Genomic DNA, 6707 nt, shown 5'->3' with positions numbered 1-6707 from the left:
TGAAGCGTCTCTTCATCTCTTGCCTCTGCTTTCCTCCGTGAAGACTTCAGTCCAATAAGGCTCTCTCCACGTGATGGCTCTCAGCAGTCCCAAGCTGACATTCTACCCTTTCAGCATCACCAAATGATAGAGAGTATCTCTTTCCCAGTGGTTTAAACTAAAAACCCAAGTTTATGTGCCAGGGCCAGTGACCCTGGGTCTGATTAGCCAGGCTGGTGTTGTGTGTCCAACCCTGGAACTGGCTGGGGGCAAGGGAGTTAAGTCCTGTTTGAACCACATGGACCAGAAGAAAGGGGACCAGACTTGGAACAAGCAAACTGTCCGTGGTCTACTACGCTGATGGTGAAGGTTGAAGGAGATAAAGGGAATAAACTGCCTGGCACTTTATGGGGAATGTTTTTTTCTAGATTCTTCTCTTTTCCTCTCTCTCCAAATTTAATCATTTGATAAGTCAATGGATTCTCTGTTAGGTTTGTTGCTTGCAACCGCCACTCCTCTCCATCCCACTGCCTTGCTATGGCCTCTCACTGCCAGTCTCCTGGACCACTGTTGGAGGACCGCTTCCCTGACCCCACTCCAGCTCTCTCAGAGCACCTAAACCAGAATCTGGCTCTGAGAGATCCATCACCCCCATACACTTTCCAATGTCCCCTCGGCCACAGAGGTCCATATGGATGGTTTATGGCAGAGAAAGCTGGCTGCAGTTGGGTGACAGTTAGCTAGCTGGGATGGAGTAGAGATGCATGGTAGCCATGGAGCTGGGCACCACAGTTCCCATTGCAGCCCCGGAAATCGGAGCATATATGAGCTGAGGGAGACCAGATGGCCAGAGTGTACTACAGATTCTCAGCCTCCACATCCAAGTAGCTCCACCCTCCATCTCCCCAAGGAGAGAAGAAATTGCTTCCCATGCTTTGATCTAAAACGGAAAGTGCTTGGCTAACCCAGCCCATCAGTTCTGTAAGGGTGTTCATAGTTAAGCCAGATGGAGTTTGATTTAATGCAGAATCATCTATTTATTTTAAATTTTATTTATTTTAACTGTTTTTTAAAAACGTTTTTATCGTGGAATATTTCAAACATCTACCCAAGCAGACAAGATAGTTTAATGAATTCCATACACCCATCATCCAGCTCTGACATTTATAAAGTCATGGCCAGTGTTATTTCATCTCTATTCCTTCTGCTCTTCCCCTCCATAATTATCTTGAAACAAATCCCAGACAGTATGCCATAAATATTTCAGTGTGTTATCTCTAAAAGATAAGAACTCTTAAAATACATGACCATAATGCCATTATCACACCTAAAAATTGAACAGTATTTCTGGTAATATTATCAAACGTTGTCAGTGTACAAATTTCACTGTTTATCTCCTGTCCTTTGCGATTAGCTTTAGTTTTTGTTTTTGTAGTTCATTTGTGTGAATTAGGATTCAAATAAAGACTAAATAGTATGATTAGTTGATATGTCTCCTGAGTCTCTTTTAGTCTATAGGTTCCCTGTCTGTATCTTTTTTTGCCCCTTGCAATTCATTTGTGGAAGAAACCAAGTTGTTTGTCCTCTAGTTTCTCATTGCTGATCGAATTCCTGAAATGGCCTTTAACATGTCCTTCTGCCCCTGTGTTGCTTGTAAATATGTAGTTAGATTGGAGACTTGACCAGATTCAAAGTTGAATTTTTGGAGAGACCACTCAGAGGCGGTGTGTGTAGGAAGCACATAGGTCTGGTGGCCTCTCTCTTTTGCATCCACTGCCAGTGTAGATAGCAACCATGACACTGGACACCAGGAACCGTAAGCTCTGCCACTGGTGCCATCCCAAAGCCAATCCCTGTGGATTCCCAAAGAATCCAATCAGTATTATCCACCTCACATAGTTCTTTTTCCAAATCTTTTCTGTTGGGGGCATATAATTGAGGGCACCTCGGTCTTACACCTGGAGCCTGGGTGCAAGTAGGCTGGGAAAGCTAGTTCTCCCTTCTATTAATACCTTGAAGAGATGGAATTCCTAATGAAGAAAGCTCCTTAAACATGGGAGAATTGCTCACAAGATGGCAGACAGCCATAAATGTGACAAATGTCCACTAGGGTGTCTGAAACAATGGTAGGACTGAGAGTTAAGTGCTAGGAGTTCAAATAGGGCCTCCAGTGGGAGCCTGTGGTGTTGGGGAAAGGGACCCATTGGCCCAGACATCACATTCATGAGGGGCTCTTCGACTTTTGACATTATCACCAAAGGAAGTTACACATGAAGTTCACAGAGAGACAGTAATGAAGTTAATTCTCCACCTTTAAACTTGTGAACCATTATTGGACCAGACTGCCTCAGGGACACTATGAATTCACTAATTTTACAAATTCTGTAATGATCTTGGAATTAGCACAGCATAATTATATTACACTGTATTTTTGTCTGCTAAACTATTGGTTACATGCAACCATTTAAAATAAACAACAGGGCTTCCCTGGTGGCGCAGTGGTTGAGAGTCCGCCTGGCAATGCAGGGGTCGCGGGTTCGTGCCCCGGTCTGGGAAGATCCCACATACCGCGGAGCGACTGGGCCCGTGAGCCATCGCCACTGAGCCTGCGCGTCCGGAGCCTGTGCTCCGCAACGGGAGAGGCGACAACAGTGAGAGGCCCGTGTACAGAAAAAAATAAAATAAAATAAACAACAATTTTGTCATTCTGATCTGGTATTTCTTTATTGAGATCATCTCAAAAAGGGGAAATGGCCAGGATCACCCTTGAGAGGATGAGAACTCAAAGAAGCAGGGGTTGTGGGCTGTGAAGGGAAAAGAGGACCCCAAAATTGTCCCTGAAGGATGGGTTGGGTTTTGGTTATTGGAGGGGAAATGGGAGAAGTCATGATTGGTAAGTATCCTTCCCAAAAGGAGCAAAACAAGTCCTTTTTTCCAAAGAGACAGCCATCCCTTTCCTTGTCCCAACTCTGCCTGAGAGGAAACCCATTCCTGTGACGTGGGTGATTAGCAGGTCCCCACCACCTCTGTTGACTCAGCTCTGCAGGTCCCCAGCTCAGGGCGGGATGTGGGGCTGGGGGTGAGTGGGTGAAGGCCCTGGAGACTCAGTTCTGCAGGTGGGGTCGGGTAGCGTGGATAAGGGATATTTCAGAGAATTAAGCAGAGTTGAATTGCAATGCAGCATAGAGCTGTTTAATTCGCACCTGAAAGGAATGGTAGCGGTGTCCTAATTAACCGAGACAGAGGTTATATATTTGGGCGTCCAGAGAGGTCCTTGGGGTTCACGTGTTAGAGTTTTCTTGTGGGAAGGTTTGGGAAGCTGCCCAGAGAATGACATTTTAGGGGCCTTGGGGGTTTCATGTCAGAAGTCCATCCTCCTGCCAGCCCTGTGATGGAGGGTCACTGTGTCTGCATCAGAAGCTCTGGGGTCCCTGTCAGTATCTTTTTGGGGTGTGGTGGCAGACAACCTGCACTGGGGTCTGCACCCCCAGGAGGTCGGAGAGAGGCTCTGCACGAGCCTCCTCCACCCACCCCCGCAGCTGAGGCAGCCTGAGGGCTTCCTGCCCTAGAAACCCATCCCTCCTGATATCTGTTAACTGCTTCCCGGCTGCCCTGACCCGCTCTTCTGTCACCCACACCGTGTTGTGTTGTCGTGTCTGCAGTGAAGTTATGTTGCTTCTACTCTGAAGTGCCTCTCAGATCTCTGATTTTTTTTTTTTTTTTTTTGCGGTACGAGGGCCCCTCACTGTTGTGTCCTCTCCCGTTGCGGAGCACAGGCTCCGGACGCGCAGGCTCAGCGGCCATGGCTCACGGGCCCAGCTGCTCCGCGGCATGTGGGATCTTCCCGGAACCGGGGCACGAACCCGTGTCCCCTGCATCGGCAGGCAGACTCTCAACCACTGCGCCACCAGGGAAGCCCCTGATTTTTTTTTTTTTTACCCATACATTGGCTTGTTATACAACAGGCACTGTTCAAATCTCTTTGCAGATAAAATATACATCTGCTCTAAGTTGCTTACATAGATTAATTTAATCCTCACAAAAAGTCTATGAGGAATTATTAGTCCCAATTTACAGATGAGCAAACTGAGGCACAGAGAGGTTGCATGAATTGCCTTAATTTCACAGAGCTAGGAAGTAGCAGAGATGGGACTCGAACCCGGGCCACGTGGCCAGAGCTTAGCCACTCAGCCACTTCACCCTGAGTTCCCAGTGAGGGCCTTCCATTGCCCGAAGCCCAGCCTCAGCCCTCCCACCTGAGTTGCTGCACATGGCAGTCCTGGTTTTCTGGGGTTTTTTAAATTCTTTTATTTTTTAAATTTTTTGGCCACACCATGCAGCATGAGGGATCATAGTTCCCTGACCAGGGATCGAACCCGCGCCCCCTGCGGTGGAAGGATGGAGTCTTAACCACTGGACAATTAGGGAAGTCCCCTTAGGTTTTGAATATTTGAAATTATGTGATGTAAATACTTTAATAAGGTCTCACTTCAGGTGTATTTTGAAATAATGTAACCCTTCCATTTGAAAAATGTGAAAAAAACAGCAAAAATTTCCAAGTTGGCAGGTCCAGGGATTTGCGAGATGGAGTGACACAATTTCCACAGCCTCGTGGCACCAGGTGAGCTGGTAACTAGGCAAACTCCACCATTTGTCATCCTGTGGGCATCACAGTATTTTTGCCATGCTTTGGAAATTCAGTAAGTGAATCCATTCCTAGTGCCCAGTTATGTGATCAGTCGCTGTTGTTAGAATTGAAAATCTTTTTTATAACCTGTAACAATGGCATCCAAGTGTCAGTTAAGTGGTGGAGCTTGCGGTAGTGTTCCCAAAATGGAGCCAACATCAATAGCTTTGCACTGGACGTCAGAAGTGCTAAAATGCCTCAAAGAGGGCTGAACAAGCACCACGATACATACAGCTGCCAATTTAGGAGCAAGCCTTTTCCAAGCCATTGGAAATGGAGCTGAGAAAATGGAAAGCAGCGGTTAAAAGCCCAAAGCCTGCTTCCCTGGTTATAGATGTATGTACAAAAAGAAGCATCCCTTCCATTTGACCTGTACTTCTTTGGGAAGATTAATCTTATATGAAGTGAATTTCAATTAAATGTGACTGCCCTGTGCTAAACTCCAACTGGAGTCCTCACCTTTTCTTACTATGGAGAGAACGGCCACCAGATTAGTTCTGCTGAAAGGTGGATCGTGCCACTCTCCTGCTCAAAAACCTCCTGTGGCTCCCACTGCCCACTGAAATAGGTCCTAGTATTCAAGCTATTCAATCAGAGTGAGGAGTCTCCCCTGGGTACCAGAGGCTCCCAAGGGTGGGGTCAGGACCCCTACATCACATGCACACTCACACCAGCAGGGCTACACCATTGAGACCCCCGTCAGAACCTAACTGTTGGGTTGAGGCATTTATGTATTGGGAGTGGAAGTCTGATGGGGTCTCAGTACCTGGGATGGGATGGGAACGCCTGGATCCCCAACAGGTGTGGTGTTCAGTCAGTGCCCGGCACACAGTAGGCCTTCATTAAACATTTGTGTGGTGAATGAACGAACGGTCTTTACAAGAATCGTTGCCTTTGAGTTCTCTACCCTCAGGGACAAAAAGACCAAGGTCACAAACGTGAAGGGGGTCTCCAGGATCTTAGGCCATTCTGGGATTTCATCTCCTTGGTGTAGGCTAGGGAAATGACCTCGGTAATCAAAAAATTTAAACATTTCTTATGTTTGTCTAGGGCAGGGTTTCTCAACCTTGACATACTGGGCTGGATGATTCTTTGTTGTGGGAGCTGTCCTGGGCATTGAAGGCTATTTAGCTGCATCCCTGGCCGCTACCCAACTAGATGCCAGGAGCGCCACCCCCCAGCCCAAGGCGTGAAATCAAGGATATCTCCAGACTTTGCCAAATGCCCCTGGGCGGGGGCTGGATTACCCCCAGGTTAGAAACACTGGTCTAGGGCAGTGATTCTCACCTCCAGTGGCATACTAGAATCACCTGGGGAGCTTCGAAAAAAAACCCTGATGCCTAGGTCCCACCTTAAGACATTCTGATGTAATTGGTCCTGGGTAGTGGCCTGGGTACACGGAATTTTAAAAGCTCCCTAGGTAGTTCTAAGATTTAGCTAAGTCTGAGAGCCACTGATTTAGCACTGGGCAGCCTACAAGTTTTATATGCATGACAAGCCTCACGAACCTATCTGTGTAGGAAGGGAGTGGGATTATTACTGTGAGTTTCTGACTAGAGATGTGAGGTCCAGAGCAATGTGGTAGCCCTGTGAGTGGTGGTGTTGGGATTCCATCCCAGCACATCTGACTCCTAACCCAGCGCTCTTCCCAAAGGGCAGGGCCCAGCCTGGGCAGGTTTGGTGTTCAGGGTCCTCAATGTGAGTCTTTCCTTTCCCAGTGGTTCTTCCTACCCATGGTGTCCCCCCTCCTCACTCAGTGTCCCCATTTCTTTATGCAAAGGCACAGCTAGCAGTCATTTACACTTTAGTGAGAACATGAGGCTGCTTTTCTTCTTCCAGGGGGATTGGCAAGTTATGCCTCATCCGTAACAGTGAAGAGGAAGGCTTTACATAAGCCCATAGATGGGGTGCGGATGGTTTTGGGGTGATGAGGTGTGTATTCATGACATCTCTGAAATTAAATCCAATTGGCAATTGTCTTTCATTAATGTTCACCTCATCCTAGCTTTGAGTTTAAAATTCTATCCAGTTCCATTTCGTT

Source organism: Delphinapterus leucas, chromosome 4, assembly GCF_059928025.1.
Source record: "Delphinapterus leucas isolate spDelLeu-1000000601 "Yukka" chromosome 4, BTC_Dleu_Yukka2, whole genome shotgun sequence".
Lineage (NCBI taxonomy): Eukaryota > Metazoa > Chordata > Mammalia > Artiodactyla > Monodontidae > Delphinapterus > Delphinapterus leucas.
The sequence above is the reverse complement of the archived record's forward strand: the minus strand, read 5'-3'. Positions refer to the sequence as shown.